Below are 18,615 nucleotides of genomic sequence, written 5' to 3' on the forward strand. Positions count from 1 at the left end.
GCATGCCGTTTTCAAGGGACTGTTCAATAAATGTTAACTATTTGGTTGTTATAGCATCACCTCTTGAAGAGCATAGTCAGAACAAAATATGGCCAATCATTCCATGCAAAACAATTGCGCTTTATCATCAAAGTTATAGAGCAAGTAACTGCATGCCTTTCATGATCAGTAAACATCAAATGCTCATGTAATTTCAGATACGTGAGGGTAGCCTCATCTCTCAATATTGGCCACCATTAATTTAATATTTGAGTATTATAAAAGTGAACTATACGTGAAAAGTATGAGTGGTTTAGGTTAACTTCCCATCCTTTGTGGGCTCTGCCTGGCAAGCAGCAGAAGGTTGCATTCGTCGATATAATTTTAGTTAATCATTTTTTACGTTGCAAGCTAGAAACTTTGTACAGTTTCTATATGTACAGTGAGGGAAGAAAGTATTTGATCCCCTGCTGATTTTGTATGTTTGCCCACTGACAAAGAAATGATCAGTCTATAATTTTAATGGTAGGTTTATTTGAACAGTGAGAGACAGAATAACAACAAAAGAATCCAGAAAAATGTTATAAATTGATTTGCATTTTAATGAGGGAAATAAGTATTTGACCCCTCTGCAAAACATGACTTAGTACTTGGTGGCAAAACCCTTGTTGGCAATCACAGAGGTCAGACATTTCTTGTAGTTGGCCACCAGGTTTGTACACATCTCAGGAGGGATTTTGTCCCACTCCTTTTTGCAGATCTTCTCCAAGTCATTAAGGTTTCGAGGCTGACGTTTGGCAACTCGAATCTTCAGCTCCCTCCACAGATTTTCTATGAGATTAAGGTCTGGAGACTGGCTAGGCCACTCCAGGACCTAAATGTGCTTCTTCTTGAGCCACTCCTTTGTTGCCTTGGCAGTGTGTTTTGGGTCATCCACGACCCATTTTCAATGCCCTGGCTGAGGGAAGGAGGTTCTCCCACAAGATTTGACGGTACATGGCCCCGTCCATCGTCCCTTTGATGCGGTGAAGTTGACCTGTCCCCTTAGCAGAAAAACACCCCCAAAGCATAATGTTTCCACCTCCATGTTTGACGGTGGGGATGGTATTCTTGGGGTCATAGGCAGCATTCCTCCTCCTCCAAACACAGTGAGTTGAGCTGATGCCAAAGAGCTCCATTTTGGTCTCATCTGACCACAACACTTTCACCCAGTTGTCCTCTGAATCATTCAGATGTTCATTGGCAAACTTCAGACGGGCATGTATATGTGCTTTCTTCAGCAGGGGGACCTTGCGGGCGCTGCAGGATTTCAGTCCTTCACGGCGTAGTGTGTCACCAATTGTTTTCTTGGTGACTATGGTCCCAGCTGCCTTGAGATCATTGACAAGATCCTCCTGTGTAGTTCTGGGCTGATTCCTCACCGTTCTCATGATCATTGCAACTCCACGAGGTGAGATCTTGCATGGAGCCCCAGGCCGAGGGAGATTGACAGTTCTTTTGTGTTTCTTCCATTTGCGAATAATCGCACCAACTGTTGCCAGGGTCTGGTTGAAGTAATTCATTGCAGAGCTGATCTGACCAATTTGGATCCTTACAGGACAGTATTGTCAGTCCCCCTCTGGTTGGTTCAATCTTGGAAGGATTCTGCAAGTTGCAATCCACCACAAGAATGACAACGGGGTGGTCTGCTTTGTGGATCATCGTGACAATCCCCCTCTGGTGGTTTAACCTGGTAGGATTTCTGCAAGCTGCAGACCACCACAAGAATGGCCATGGGATGTTCTGGTTGTGGATCATCGTGCCGGACCCGTCATCCAGTTGTCCGGGCTGGTGGATCTAGGCAGTAACTTAGACACACGTTAATAACGCACAAAATAACACTCATGAAATACATCAATACAGTTCTTCCCCAAATGAGTAGCGTTGTGGCACTGACTGGTGGTCGTATGGGGAACTTGTCACTTCCTACGTGTCAAAGAGAATGAAATAAACATTTATAAAAACAAACAAAAAGATATACAAAATATAGTTACCACACCTTAATCATCTAATTCAGTGCTTCTCAATTATTTTCTGTTACGCCCCCCTAGGAAGAAGTAAACATTTCGCGCCCCCAACTCTCCGCCATGACTGTAAATAGTATAATTTGTCTATAAAATTGTTATAATTACACCTCTGCATAAAATTGTATCCTTATTAACATTAAAGAAAACAAAAAAGAAAAAAGAAAGAAATATAGATCAACTTACAACAAGGAATAACTTTATTAACATTGTTTTTTAGTTTGTAACAGAAAAGACTTAAAGTGCATCAATTTGCCAGAAAAATACAAATAATTCAATCCTTATTTAAACTGTAATTTTTTTTGGACCATTTGATACTGAAAAATAAAATAAAATATAATCAATAAATAATAATAAATTCAAATTGATCAGCAACATTAACTCAGGAGCACAATATATGAAACACTTTGACCTATAAAACAAAAATGAATAAAACAAATTGTGCTGATTTTTTTTAAATCAAAATGAGGAAGTCAGGATTAATGGCTACAATGAGCACGTTTTGCAGAGCACAGCTTTTCGAAGCGGGGTTTGAAGCATGATATTGCAACTCTCAGCTCTTGCTGTTGTTGTTTAGCTGGGACCTGTACTTGGTCTTCAGTGCAGCAACAGCAGAGAAGCCAGTCTCACAAAGATAAGATGTTACAAAAGGAAAAAGAATGCCCATGGCCCTCTGCCCTAAGAGTGGATACTGCCTCTCTACACTCAGCCAGAATTAACTCAGTGTCTGTGATGTGAACCTCAGTCGCAACGTGGAGTCAGACATCATATCAATGAACTGGTCCTCCTCTGCAGAGCTGAAACCAGTTGGAGCTGGTGCATTGAAGCTTCTCTGTGTATAACACAGTGTGTCCACTCAGCATTAGGTGAGGCCTTCTTGATGAGTGCCCGAAGTCCTTTTCTCATCCCTGCCATGGTCTGTGCACCATCACTGCAAACACCAATGCAGTTCTCCCACTTTAGCCCATTCTCAGTCAAGAAGCAGTACAGCATTTTGAATAGCTCTTCAGCTGTGGCTCTGTCTGATATATTTACAAAAAAGTAGATCCTCACACAGGGAGTTTGTCATGTCAAAACGTACATAAGCGATAAACAAACAGTCTTTGTTGCTGTCAGTTGCTTCATCGAACTGTAAGGCAAAACGTTTGTCTTTGAGTTTATCTACCAGCTGTTCTTTAAGATCGTTAGCAATGTCATTTATACGTCTGGCGACAGTATCATTGGACAGAGGGATAGTTTTTATTTTTGCAGCACTTGCGTCATCCAGCATGACAGAGACCATGTCTAATGCTGCAGGCAGTATCAGCTCCTCTGCTATAGAGTGTTTTTTTTTGCACTGAGCAATTTGGTACGCCACCTTATATGATGCTAACAGTGCTCGCTGGTTTACTGAAGTAGCATTCACAAAGCGGGACAATTGTTGGCAATATCCGGCACGTTTTCGCTGAAAAACTCAAGCGGCTTATCAGTGTGATTGGGGTGTAATGTCTTTAAGTGACGCCTTAATTTATTTGGCTTCATGCTGTCCGCTGCCAATATTTTTAGACACAGTAAACATACCGGTCTTTCCTCATCTCCCACCGTAGTCACAGTGAAGCCAAGCGCTACATACGCTTCGTCATATTTCCTCGTCTTAGCTTTCGGGAGACTTACGTTTGTCTCATTATCTCCATCTCTCTCCGCCTTTCTTTTCATCCCTGTTGAATATTTTTCCATGGTGTCTCTTAAGGGTTTGTTATCTGCACTTCACATCTCCTTCTCTGTGCTGTGTGCTCTTGTTCGGTGCAAAAAAACCCTACTCCTTGCGGCAAAAAAAGCATGTTCCCCGGGGACACACGCGCCCCCCCTGGCATCCCCCAGGTGGGTGCGCCCCACTATTTGAGAAGGACTGATCTAATTGGACTCTATTCTATATACGTCCATGGTCTTGGCTAAATGACTCTATCATGGCATTTTGTCTTATGTCATATCTAGGGTGATCCTTCTTAGTGGTGTGTTGCTTATGGCACTATCCTAAGTTGATAACTACATGATAAGGCTACAGCTGTAAGGCACTGGCTTCCGACAGTCTACAGGGATGACCTATGAACCTCTGTTGAGAAACTGGTGATTAATGTAGCTGTAGAGTCAAAGGGGTTTCATGGTCTATTTTCAACTTTACCAAGACTGGTATTTTGCGCGGACCCTTAAGTGATCCTAGTATAAATCCTCATTAAATGTCCCGTTGTGCATGTGCATTTATGTTTGCACAAGCGCACATGCCAAGGGAAAGAAAACCAAGTGTCATGTTAGGCTGCAAAATGGACAGAATGAGTCTGACGTCATTAGACAATTTTCATGTCGATGACCGTGTGTCAGTATGAATCGGTGCCGACTTCAAGCCATATGCCAAGGGTGAAGTGGTTTTACTACAAGTCAATGTGTCTTACACCATTGTAGTGGCGATAGGTATGAAGGAGCCTATTTCATAGCTATGTTATCCACGGAGGAGCTAACCTCACGATGGAAGTACTCTCTATCAAATCAAATTTATTTGACACATACACATGGTTAGCAGGTGTTAATGCAAGTGTAGCGTAATGCTTGTGCTTCTAGTTCCGACCATGCAGTAATATCTAACAAGTAATTTAACCTAACAATTTCACAACAACTACCTTATACACACAAGTGTAAAGGAATGAATACGAATATGTACATAAAAATATATGAATGAGTGATGCCCGAACGGCATAGGCAAGATGCAGTAGATGGTATAGAGTCCAGTATATACATATGAGATGAGTAATGTAGGGTATGAAAAAATGATATAATGTGGCATTGTTTAAAGTGGCTAGTGATACATTTAATTACATCAGATGGCAAGATGCAGTAGATGGTATAGTGTACAGTATATACATATGAGATGAGTAATGTAGGGTATGTAAGCATTATATAAAGTGGATAGTGATACATTGATTACATACATTTTTCCACTATTGCAGTGGGTGGAGTTGAGTCAGTCAGTATGTTGGCAGCAGCCACTCCATGTTAGTGATGGCTGTTTAACAGTCTGATGGCCTTGAGATAGAAGCTGTTTTTCAGTCTCTCGGTCCCCGCTTTGATGCACCTGTACTGACCTCGCCTTCTGGATGATAGCGGGGTGAACAGGCAGTGGCTCGGGTGGTTGTTGTCCTTGATGATCTTTTTGGCCTTCCTGTGACATCGGGTGGTGTAGGTGTCCTGGAGGGCAGGTAGTTTGCACCCGGTGATGCGTTGTGCAGAACTCACTACCCTCTGGAGAGCCTTCCGGTTATAGGCGGAGCAGCTGCCGTACCAGGCGGTGATACAGCCCGACAGCATGCTCTCGATTGTGCATCTGTAAAAGTTTGTGAGTGTTTTTGGTGACAAGCCGAATTTCTTCAGCCTCCTGAGGTTGAAGAGGCGCTGCTGCGCCTTCTTCACCATGCTGTCTGTGTGGGTGGACCATTTCAGTTTGTCCGTGATGTGTACGCCGAGGAACTTAAAACTCTCCACCCTCTCCACAACTGTCCCGTCAATGTAGATAGGGGGCTGCTCCCTCTGCTGTTTCCTGAAGTCCACAATCATCTCCTTTGTTTTGTTGACATTGAGCGTGAGGTTATTTTCCTGACACCACACTCCGAGGGCCCTCACCTCCTCCCTGTAGGCCGTCTCGTCGTTGTTGGTAATCAAGCCTACCACTGTAGTGTCGTCTGCAAACTTGATGATTGAGTTGGAGGCGTGCATGGCCACGCAGTCATGGGTGAACAGGGAGTACAGTAGAGGGCTGAGAACGCACCCTTGTGGGGACCCAGTGTTGAGGATCAGTGAGGTGGAGATTTTGATGAGTTTGGAGGGTACTATGGTGTTAAATGCTGAGTTGTAATCGATGAACAGCATTCTTACATAGGTATTCCTCTTGTCCAGATGGGTTAGGGCAGTGTGCAGTGTGATGGCGATTGTGTCGTCTGTGGACCTATTGTGGCGGTAAGCAAATTGGAGTGGGTCTAGGGTGTCAGGTAGGGTGGAGGTGATATGGTCCTTGACTAGTCTCTCAAAGCAATTCATGATGACGGAAGTGAGTGCTACAGGGCTACAGGGCGGTAGTCATTTTGCTCAGTTACTTTAGCTTTCTTGGGAACAGGAACAATGGTGGCCCTCTTGAAGCATGTGGGGACAGCAGACTGGGATAAGGATTGATTGAATATGTCTGTGAACACAATAGTCTAAGCACTGAACCAGTCGTACACAGTGTGATCATGGTTCATGACTTGTAATAACTTTCCTTCTGAATGGAGGGTTCTATTTATTAGCGGCATGTGTGTTAACCAAGAGTTTTTGGGAGATTCCCTTCCACGTGTTGCAATCTGAGTGACTGCTACCTCATCTGTCACTGTTTATCAAGGGCAATTCAAATTGTTAGGTCTCTAACCTTCTTACTGACTGTTGCTGGCATTGGTACTGGTACCCAAGGGGACCTGCTACCCTACCAATTTATCCCGAAATGTTATCCTACCAGAACACATGATTAGAGCATTTTACTAGTTGCATTGTAGTTGAGACTACACATGGAAAGGAATGATTATTGTTACCATTTTTGGGGGGAGGTGGAAAGTCCACTGGACTTCTTTTACAACCAGTGTGGGACACGTCAGTGATATCTCAATATGTATTCTAAGGTTATACCTGTCGAGGGGCTTGTCCGCTCCTCTAGAATTACACCAGATGTAACAGACTGACCCTACCCTCCCAGCACATAGACTATTGCAGCATAGAGACTGGAGGCTTACTTGCCTCTTTCTTGGTTGGTTACATTGTATATAATATATTTTTGGGCCATTAAATGGTCCTTAAAATAATTTCAAGTGAGATTATCATGCTAAGAAATGAATCAAGGCATGCAATGTAACTGCCATAAATGAACTTACATTAGACTCTGCTTTGTCCTTGCTATGGATCTATGGTGAAGATCGAATGACAGGTCACACAATCTAAAAAATAATTGACAAATATTACTACAGTTATTAACTGTATTATTGCAGTGGAGAATAATGTTCATCTGTCAGAATATGAATTACTGAATATGTAATTGGTTAATTTACAAAAGGATATGGTGAAAAATTACTGAGCTAGTATTTGTTCACATCACATGATCATTCATCTTTCACTTGTACTTTTTGAGATGCAACAGGAGGGCAGTGGGGTGAAGAAGTCAGGAGGGGGCAAGTGATACAAACAAGGGGCCAGGTATATCTATGACTACTTATATGACCTCAATGGCTTGCACTTCACAGTGCACAAATAATGCCTAAAACGCAACCCTGAAAATTATTTTGAAGTGCTCATCCATTTTGCATTCAAGTAAGAAATGACGCACAGGAGCAAATTACACATATTGTATGTGACCTTTTTCTGGAAACTAGGCATATGTTGCGCGTCACTACTTCTCAGGAGAGGCATTTGAACATAAACATTGTTATTTATCAAAATTAGATTTTTGGCAGAAATGTCTTCTGGAACATGTGAACATGTGCCTTAATAACGAACTTGTATGGCATCTAAATACGAATAAAATTGTTAAATTACGAGTCTAGTTGGTTTAGCCACGGAAAAAGTCAGGAACCTTCCCACTAGCAATGATTGGCTGAGAATGGATGGACTGGACATGCCGAGAGATGAGTTTGGATTGGTCTGCCATGTAGCGCGCTTCTGTCTATAAAATGAGCTGCTCAGTATGTGTCGGTAATCCTTTCTAAAATAGCTTTTTTGAAAGATATCACAAATAACTGCAAAAGTGTTGCTAAGGCTCTCCACTTTCTGGAGGACTGAGTTTTGAAACGAGTGGAATAATGCCCAATGGAAGCAGGAGTATGATAGGTAAGGAGATAGAGAAAATTCAGGCGTTTGGTTGCAAATGCGGAGGGAGTTGAAAAGAGAACACAGAAGGCTGTTGTATAAAACACCTGTCTCCAGATTACATCTTGAAACTAAGGGCAACCATGGTATCCATGACAGAGAGGGAGAAGCGTTCATCCACGTATATGGGTAAGAGAGTCTAGCTAGCTACATTTTCAGATATTACACATTTCTAATTTGGTCAGAAAGTAATTGACATTGCAAGTTAAGCATACTGTTAGCTAGCTAGCTAACGTTAGCTGGCTGGCAGGCTCAGTAGCTAATTTTACATGTATGATCTGTATGGTAATATTATTCGTATCTCTGATCCATTTGCATTACTAGTTATAGCCTAATGTTAGCTAGCTAGCTAAAATTTAACCTAGTTGATTAGTTTTAGCTACCTGGATCATTGTTTAGCTAGATAGCTAGCTACATGTTTAAACAAAAGACTCCACTATGCAAACCAGCTGGCTGGAGTGTTTACGGACATATTCAATCTCTCCCTATCCCAGTCTGCTGTCCCCGCTTGCTTCAAGATGTCCACAATTGTTCCTGTACCCAAGAAAGCAAAGGTAACTGAAATAAATTACTATTGCCCTGTAGCACTCACTTCTGTCATCATGAAGTGCTTTGAGAGGTAAGTTAAGGATCATATCACCTCTACAGTGGTTCCTCCTTTAAATGTTGCATCATACTGCAGCACACCTTGCGGGCTGCTGCAGCATTCTATGACACATTATTTAGTTGTCAGCCATTTTTTACGTTAATGCATGTTAGTGCTAGTTTGACCATCAGAGGGCAACCTTGAGAAGCATTTGATAGTCTCCATATTGGCATTACTAGAGAATTTAAAACCTTTTTTGTAATTACATAGTTGATGGGATTGATTTTAAGACATTTGGCTTAATTAATTAGATTCATATTATGGTGTTTCTATTCCAAGAAAAACCAAAAACCCTCTGGTTTTCCATTAGGATGGAATGGAAAATATGGAGCTGTACAACGTGATGGTCGGCAGTACAGTACTGGACTATCCTGTTGCATCTAGGCGTTCCGCTAGCTAGCGTTCCACTAGGACTGCTACTTCCACAAGAAATGTTCTTTTTGTTCCAAATTACATTTACATTACATTACATTTAAGTCATTTAGCAGACGCTCTTATCCAGAGCGACTTACAAATTGGTGCATTCACCTTATGATATCCAGTGGAACAACCACTTTACAATAGTGCATCTAAATCTTTTAAGGGGGGGGTTAGAAGGATTACTTTATCCTATCCTAGGTATTCCTTAAAGAGGTGGGGTTTCAGGTGTCTCCGGAAGGTGGTGATTGACTCCGCTGTCCTGGCGTCGTGAGGGAGCTTGTTCCACCATTGGGGTGCCAGAGCAGCGAACAGTTTTGACTGGGCTGAGCGGGAACTGTGCTTCCTCAGAGGTAGGGGGGCCAGCAGGCCAGAGGTGGATGAACGCAGTGCCCTTGTTTGGGTGTAGGGCCTGATCAGAGCCTGAAGGTATGGAGGTGCCGTTCCCTTCACAGCTCCGTAGGCAATCACCATGGTCTTGTAGCGGATGCGAGCTTCAACTGGAAGCCAGTGGAGAGAGCGGAGGAGCGGGGTGACGTGAGAGAACTTGGGAAGGTTGAACACCAGACGGGCTGCGGCGTTCTGGATGAGTTGTAGGGGTTTAATGGAACAGGCAGGGAGCCCAGCCAACAGCGAGTTGCAGTAATAATCCATAGTTATGTCCAAAAACCTCTGTTTTGTTCGTGCGTTCAGGTCACTATCCAAAGGGTAACGCGCGAGCGCATTTCAAGACAAAAAAAGTCAAAATGTTCCATTACCGTACTTAGAAGCATGTCAAACGCTGTTTAAAATCAATTTTTATGGTATTTTTCTCGTAAAATAGCAATAATATTCCAACCGGACAATAATGTATTCATTCAAGGAGGAAAAGAAAAAACTGCGTGCTCACGGGAACGCACATATCCAATCTCTTTGTCCCCAGGCAGACCACTGAGGAACTGAGCTACTATACCCTCCCCAGAGACAGGAGACAGCTCAACTCGCTTTCTGAAGGCTTTAGACAGCCAATGGAAGCCTTACAAAGTGCAATGTAAACCCACAGATACTGTGGTTTCGATAGAGAATCAAAAGAAGAACTACAATTCTCAGACAGTTCACTTCCTGCTTGGAATTTTCTCAGGTTTTTGCCTGCCATATGAGTTATGTTATACTCACAGACACCATTCAAACAGTTTTAGAAACTTCTGAGTATTTTCTATCCAAATCTACTAATAATATTCATATTCTCGTTTCCGGGCAAGAGTAGTAACCAATTTAAATCGGGTACGTTTTTTTCATCCGGCCGTGAAAATACTGCCCCCTATCCTAAACAGGCTATTTAGCTAAAGAATCCCTGTGTCGTGCAGGCAGAGCACGTGGGAGACCAGGGTTCAAATTCATGATTGGGAGGAAGGAGTAGGCTGCCCGTAATGGCCAAAAAACAGCCCTGCTGTGTTTGAAAGAGTATTTTCCAGTAAGCAACCATTTGTTTACCTTCATTAGACAACTTTGTTCCAATATTTCTGTAATTCACTGATATTTATTCCCAGAGCAATTCGTTAAGGATCCATAACTAAACAAACATCAGCATTTTGAAAGAGTATTTTATCATAACTTTATTAACGAAAGCATAAAGATGTTGATGAAGAAATTCTGTATTGCTCTTTTGAGTTAGAAATGTAACACTTCAGCGTACTTAAGCATCAAATACATTGCAGGCAGGGGGATGTTCACACCTACAGTAGCCGGGCTATAGAGTCTATTGTCCTGCTAATCGGGCTACAAGTATTTGAAAAACTGTTTTCAGAAAGCCACCAGCTGTCCATCACTATTATAAATAAAAACACAGCATCTTGTTTACATCTTGTTTATATTATTAATTGTAACCACAATGTCACAAATCATTTGTATCTAACTTTCCAATTACTTTTAGAGTTGGATTAATTTGATTGATATTATGGTGTTTCTAATCCAGGGAAAACGAAAAACCCTCGGTTTCCTTAAGGATGGAACGGAAAATATGATGCTGTACAACTTGACAGTTGGGAGTACAGTACTGGGCTATTTAGCTAAAGAATCCAGTGTCCTGCCGGAGAAGAAGGAGTAGGATGTCCTTGTAAATAATAATTTATTCTTAACTGATTTGCCTAGTTAAATAAAGGTTACACTAAGAGCATAACATTTCTGCACCCTAATTTCTTAATTATAGTCTAACCAATACCCAAACGGAGATTAAGTGAAAATAAAAATCTCATTGATTTATCAAGACCAGTCCCCATGCTTGTCTCAGAACAGCGCAAAACGATGCTAAAATAGTTGTAGGCTATTGCTTCTAACTTCAATATGCTTTTTAAATAAAAAAAGACTTACACCACTTTTAACCTGTTGGGGCTAGGGGGCAGTATTTGCACGGCCGGATAAAAAACGTACCCGATTTAATCTGGTTGCTACTCCTGCCCAGTAACTAGAATATGCATATAATTATTGGCTTTGGGTAGAAAACACCCTAAAGTTTCTAAAACTGTTTGAATGGTGTCTGTGAGTATAACAGAACTCATTTGGCAGGCCAAAACCTGAGAAGATTCCTTACAGGAAGTGGCCTGTCTGACCATTTCTTGCCCTCCTTGATCATCTCTAACAAATACAGGGGATCTCTGGCATGACGTGACACTTCCTACGGCTCCCATGGGCTCTCAGAAGGCGGGAAAAAGCTGAACGATGTAATTCCATCCCCAGGCTGAAACACATTAGCGCGTTTGGCAAGTGCTCTATCAGAGGGCCATTAGACTGAGGCTCGTGCATGAGGGGATTGCATGCTTTTACTTTCACTCTCTTTGTAATAAAAAACGATTTCCCGGTCGGAATATTATCGCTTTTTTACGAGAAAAATGGCATAAAAATTTATTTTAAACAGCGGTTGACATGCTTCGAAGTACGGTAAAGGAATATTTAGAATTTTTTTGTCACGAAATGCGCCATGCTCGTAACCCTTCTTTACCCTTTCGGATAGTGTCTTGAACGCACGAACAAAACGCCGCTATTTGGATATAACAATGGATAATTTGGGACCAAACCAACATTTGTTATTGAAGTAGAAGTCCTGGGAGTGCATTCTGACAAAGACAGCAAAGGTAATAACATTTTTCTTATAGTAAATCTGACTTTGGTGAATGCTAAACTTGCTGGGTGTCTAAATAGCTAGCCCTGTGATGCCGGGCTATCTACTGAGAATATTGCAAAATGTGCTTTCACCGAAAAGCTATTTTAAAATCGGACATAGCGAGTGCATAGAGCAGTTCTGTATCTATAATTCTTAAAATAATTGTTATGTTTTTTGTGAACGTTTATCGTGAGTAATTTAGTAAATTCACCGTCAGTGTTCGGTGGGAATGCTAGTCACATGCTAGTCACATGCTAATGTAAAAAGCTGTTTTTTGATATAAATATGAACTTGATTGAACAAAAAATGCATGTATTGTATAACATAATGTCCTAGGGTTGTCATCTGATGAAGATCATCAAAGGTTAGTGCTGCATTTAGCTGTGGTTTGGGTTTATGTGACATTATATGCTAGCTTGAAAAATGGGTGTCTGATTATTTCTGGCGGGTACTCTGCTGACATAATCTAATGTTTTGCTTTCGTTGTAAAGCCTTTTTGAAATCGGACAGTGTGGTTAGATTAACGAGAGTCTTGTCTTTAAAATGGTGTAAAATAGTCATATGTTTGAAAAATTGAAGTTTTGGCATTTTTGAGGTATTTGAATATCGCGCCACGGGATTACACTGGCTGTTGAGTAGGTGGGCAAGCGTCCCACCTAGCCCATAGAGGTTAACAGCACATTACTCAACACTAGTGAGACTCATGTCACCTATGGTAGGCCTACAGTATATCGAAAAATATGACATGACTCTCTGCCAATAATTACATATAGAGGAATGGAGGATATTTCTGTAATTCAGTGATATTTATTACCATAGTAATTAGTTTTGGATCCATAACTAAATAAACATCGGCATTTTGAAAGAGTATTTTTATCATTATTTTATGAATGAAAGCATAAAGATGCAATTATTAGTTACATTGTTTGAGTTTAAATGTGCAGACTGGCACTAAGAACAGAACAGCGGGAACGTTTACCTAGTCAGCACCATTATTAGTGTAATGCCCCTTAAATATTTTGGAGATGATTTCGTTTTCAAATAACGTAAAATGAGTGAGAAAAAGGCCATTCTTGAACATGGGGTGAGACATTGTTACAAAAATCTAAAGCCATTTTTTTATTTTATTATTTATTTCTGTTTTTAGAGGGAGAGAAACCAACAACCCACAGTCATCTCATGGGTCTCCCAGTCAAATCTGGCACAGGTATTGAACAAGCATCTATAGCAACACAGCAGTGTCTTAGACCATTGAATCACTCAGGCGCTGTACATCCTGTCGGATGTGGCATGCATTACTAAAGTAAGAGCAAAATAATCCTAGCAAAATAAAATAATAAAAACCTTAGTGTAACAACAGTTTTAGTAAGTAATACTTTAGTCATGCACAATTATCAGTTTCTGTTTGGGTTTATGTCATCCATTCATTGTCAGTTAGAGACACAGTAGGACTCAAAACCATAATTAGTGCTCTAACTCCCCCTTGCGCTGGTCTAGAGCAATGAAGTTGTGACGCAGGGTACCGTACTAAACCACAAATTACCTCTAAGTCCCGCGGCGTAAGCTCACAACTTTTAAAGGGGGAACCACTGTACCTTACCCCATATCCAGACCCACTTCAATTTGCTTGCCGCCCCAATGGATCCACATGCAATCGCCATCGCACTACACATTGCCCTATCCCATCTGGACAAGAGGAAAACCTAAGAATGCTGTTCATTGACTATAGCTCAGCATTCAACACCATAGTACCATCCAAGTTCAGAATTAAGCTCAGGGCCCTGGGTCTGAACCCCACCCTGTGCAACTAGGCCCTGAACTTCCTGAAGGGCTGCCCCCAGGTGGTGAAGGTAGGAAACAACACCTCCACAACTTGAATCCTCAACACAGAGGCCCCACAAAGCTGCGTGCTCAGCCCCCTCCTGTACTCCCTGTTCACCCATGACTGCGTGGCCACGCACACCTCCAACTCAATCATCAAGTTTGCAGATGACACAACAGTAGTAGGTCTGATTACCAACAATGACAAGATAGCCTACAGGGAGGAGGTGAGGGACCTGGGAGAGTGGTGCAAGGAAAATAACCTCTCACTCAATGGCAACAAACAAAGGAGCTGATTATGGACTTCAGGAAACAGCAAAGGGAGCACGCCCCTATCCACATTGAAAAATCACTTTTATCTGAAGGCCATCAGACTGTTAAAACTTCTTAGGGCTAGGCGTCCCGCTAGCGAAACTGGAGGGCGCGCAATTCAAATAAATAATCATAAAAATGATGGATATTAAACGTTTAGGTACATACAAGTGTCTTATATCGGTTGAAAGCTTAAATTCTTGTTAATCTAACTGCACTGTCTGATTTGCAGTAGCTATTACAGAGAAAGCATGCCATGTGATTGTTTGAGGATGGCACCCCACATCAAAATATATTTACACTTGCACAGGTTTCATAAATTCACAAATAGCGATGAAATATTCACTTACTTTTTCAAAATCTTCCTCTGATTTGTCATCCAAAGGGTCCCAGCTATAACATGTAGTGTAATTTTGTTAGATAAAATCCTTCTTTATATCCCAAAAACTCTGTTTAGTTGGCGCCATCGATTTGAGTAATCCACTCATTCCATGTAAAGAGAAAGGAATCTGAAAATCTACCCCTAAACTTGGTTTCAACAAGTCAAAATACATTTCTATTTACTCCTCAGATACCCTAAAATGTAATCAAACTATAATATTTCTTATGGAAAGAAGTATGTTCAATTGGAAACCGATTTTAGCAGGTGCGTCTTGTCTTCATGGCGCGCCGAAACACTAATTTCCACTAATTTCCAAAACTGATATTTCTTATACGTTTCGGAAGTTACAAGCCTGAAACGTTGAACATAGACTGCTGACACCCTGTGGAAGCCACTGGAATTGCATCCTGGGAGCTAGAATTCAGTATGCCGCTATACTTTCCATTGTAGGAGCATGGTCTCTCAAAAAAAATCCAGTTGTTTTTTTCTTTGGATTTTCTCTTACCATATCTATTGTGTTATATTCTCCTACATTATTTTAACATTTCTACAAACTTCAAATTGTTTTATTTCCAATGGTAAGTATATGCATATCCTGGCTTCAGGGCCTGAGCAACAGGCAGTTAGTTTACTTTGGGCACGTCAGTCAGGTGGAAATTGAGAAAAAAGGGGCATAGCCGTAAGAAGATTTATTAAACAGCCATCACTAACACGGAGAGGCTGCTGCCTACATATAGACTCAAATCATTGGCCACGTTAATAAATGGATCACTAGTCACTTTAAAAAATGCCACTTTAATAATATTTACATATGTTACATTACTCATCTCATATGTATATACTGTATTTTATACCATCTATTGCAGCTTGCCTATGCCGCTCTGCCATCGCTCATCCATATATTTATATGTACATATTCTTATTCCATCCCTTTACATTTGTGTGCATAAGGTAGTTGTTGTGATATTGTTAGATTACTTGTTAGATAATACTACACTGTTGGGACCAGAACCACAAGCATTTTGTTACACTCGCATTAACATCTGCTAACCATGTGTATGTGACCAATAATATTTGATTTGATTTGACCAGACCCTGTCTGTCAGTCTCTAAAACAGTCTGATGTTGCTGGGACTGGAGTACTACCAGACCCTGCCGTCAGTCTCTAAAACTGTTTGCGATTGTCATAGAAATTCTACACAGGGACACTTGAAGTCAATCTTAAATTAATCATTCTTTATTATCAGCGTGCTGGAGAGGTTCCAACCAACCAAGTACACATGTCAATCAGGTCTCTCATGTTATATTTGCATGATTTAGCTTATTCATCATTCATAAGTAATTCATCATTAATGTTTGATTCATACATGTGACCGACCAACACTGGGTCATGCATGTAACTGACCAATACATCACATGGCTTCTTCTCTCTAAGCTGAGAACTTGAAACTGAGAAATCTTTCATTCTCAAAACAAGGATCTGGGCGTACTGCCAAATTGCAGATACTAATAGTGAGGATTCGTTCAATCAGTCACTTGCATGAATACTGAAATTGGTTATTAGAAAAGCAAAAAGATTGAAATTTCCATCTGTAATGGAAATTATATGATTAAAGGTTTACTAAATGATTTCACTCAGAAACCTTATAACCTGTTGAAATGTATTCGAAATAAGGCTATAATAATGGGTTAAAAACTATATTGCAATACTGTGTGTGAGTAAGACACTGGTACCACTTCAAAACGAGGGAGGCAGAGTTGATAAGACGACCTTGGGAAAGGAACAGGAGAAGAGGCCTCCTTAAGTTGGGGAGAGAAACAACGGCCTGGGAACAGTTAGGCTGGCAAAAGATAAGGAGACAGGTGGTCTGGGTACTGTGGAAAAATACAGCCGCCTAAAGCTGGGTGGAGTTCTCTACTGATGTAAGTTTGTGTGTGTGTGTGTGTGTGTGTGTGTGTGTGTGTGTGTGTGTGTGTGTGTGTGTGTGTGTGTGTGTGTGTGTGTGTGTGTGTGTGTGTGTGTGTGTGTGTGTGTGTGTGTGTGTGTGTGTTGTTAATATAAAAGGCTTTGTACATTGTAAGGATTTTCAGAGCTCTCATAAATGTGTGCCTTCCCTGTGATGTATGTATTCACTACTGTAAGTCACTCTGGATAAGGGCGTCTGCTAAAATGTAAAAACTTTTTTTTTTTAAATAAACGTTTTGACCCTTGTGGGCTGTCTATCCGTCTGCTTCATTCAACCAGAATCTTACACACTCTGGGCAGACTGAGTACTTTAATTGAAGTTCGGTTTAAGAACATTGATAACTTAATTCGCGTAACAATTGGTCCTCCGAGCCGAATCCAACATCTGTCCCTGTCTTCCTAAGGTAACACGCCGAAAACCGTGCACAGGCGGGTCATTGACTTGTGAATCAAAGACCTCTCCCCTGAAATTGGGGTTCCATAACAGGCCGGTAAATATCTACGGTCACCAGGGATGGTGACGGAATCCAACCTACATTGCTTTTCCCAGCCTACAAGACAAAGGTCAGTAAATCTTTATTTATGCGGATTTGGGGAATAATACCTGTATGATTGCATGGAGTGGAGAAGGAAGTTAGTGCAGTCTAGGTGTTAAACGCCAAAATATCCGTTCCCGGTAGGGCATACTAACCTGGTGACCTGTCTTTAGGAAATTGGTTAGAGAACCCTGATATAGGCAGTATTCTATGCAATTGGAAGAGAGGAATTGGGTATAGAGCCATCCTAGGCAACGTAGCGGGGGTCCGTAATGACCCTAGGTATCTGTGGCCACTACCAATGTAAACTATCTAATGTTGAGGCCTAAGCGTTAAATTGGTCAATATACGTTAGGCGGGCTAATGTACTGAGATCTAACGGATAACTCATCTAGAGTATATTAGTGGGGAGGTTAGTCGGGATCTAACAGGGCGCAAAACTTGGTCTGACTATTCTATGGAAGGAGGAAGCACACACACATAGATAGAGGAGTGACAAAAACACTGATTGTGATACACATAGAAGTTTTAAATTGACTTATAATTTTAAAAGCACACACATAGAATAAGAAGATAATTAGTTGCGTGAGAGATAGATATATTGTTCAGTCGCGAGAAACGACCGGGAAACAAGTATAACTTATGGTCGTATTCATGTGAGATATAAATAATATGTCAGGATCCATACAAATAATTATTCAAAAATTCTAGGTTACGGTAAATAGCACACACATAGAGATTAATAGTAAGTACACACAGATTGTGAGAAAAAGCATAATAACAACGATAGTTATTGGATAACCATGGGTGGCAAATCCTCAAAGAAGGTGCGGGAATTAACGGGAAATGAGCGATACATGGAATTAAGAGATAAAATAAATATTTACTTTGGTCCAAAGTGGAGAAAGAAGTATGGATTTGATGGAAGATTGGATGTAGAAAAGTTGGGACTAATAGTAAGACAGATTCATAAGGCATGTGGAGAGAATGTGGACAAACAGCGAGTAGAGGGGTTGGAGACAGCGACGGTGTGGTTGGCCGAAGCGAGGAAGCGAGCAGAGGGGGAAAAGAAAAAGGAAGTTATTAACCTGTTATGGCTAGGGGGCAGAATTTTCACGGCTGGATAAAAAACGTACCCGATTTAATCTGGTTACTACTCCTGCCCAGTAACTAGAATATGCATATAATTATTGGCTTTGGATAGAAAACACTCCAAAGTTTCTAAAACTGTTTGAATGGTGTCTGTGAGTATAACAGAACTCAAATGGCAGGTCAAAACCTGAGAGATTCCTTTACAGGAAGTGGCCTGTCTGACCATTTCTTGAACTTCTTTGCCATCTCATTCAATTACAAAGGATCTCTGCTCTAACGTGACACTTCCTACGTCTTCCATAGGCTCTCAGAGCCCGGGAAAAAACAGAATGTCATCATCCCAGCCCCA

The sequence above is a fragment of the Salmo salar genome, chromosome ssa04 (genome assembly GCF_905237065.1).
Source record: "Salmo salar chromosome ssa04, Ssal_v3.1, whole genome shotgun sequence".
NCBI lineage: Eukaryota > Metazoa > Chordata > Actinopteri > Salmoniformes > Salmonidae > Salmo > Salmo salar.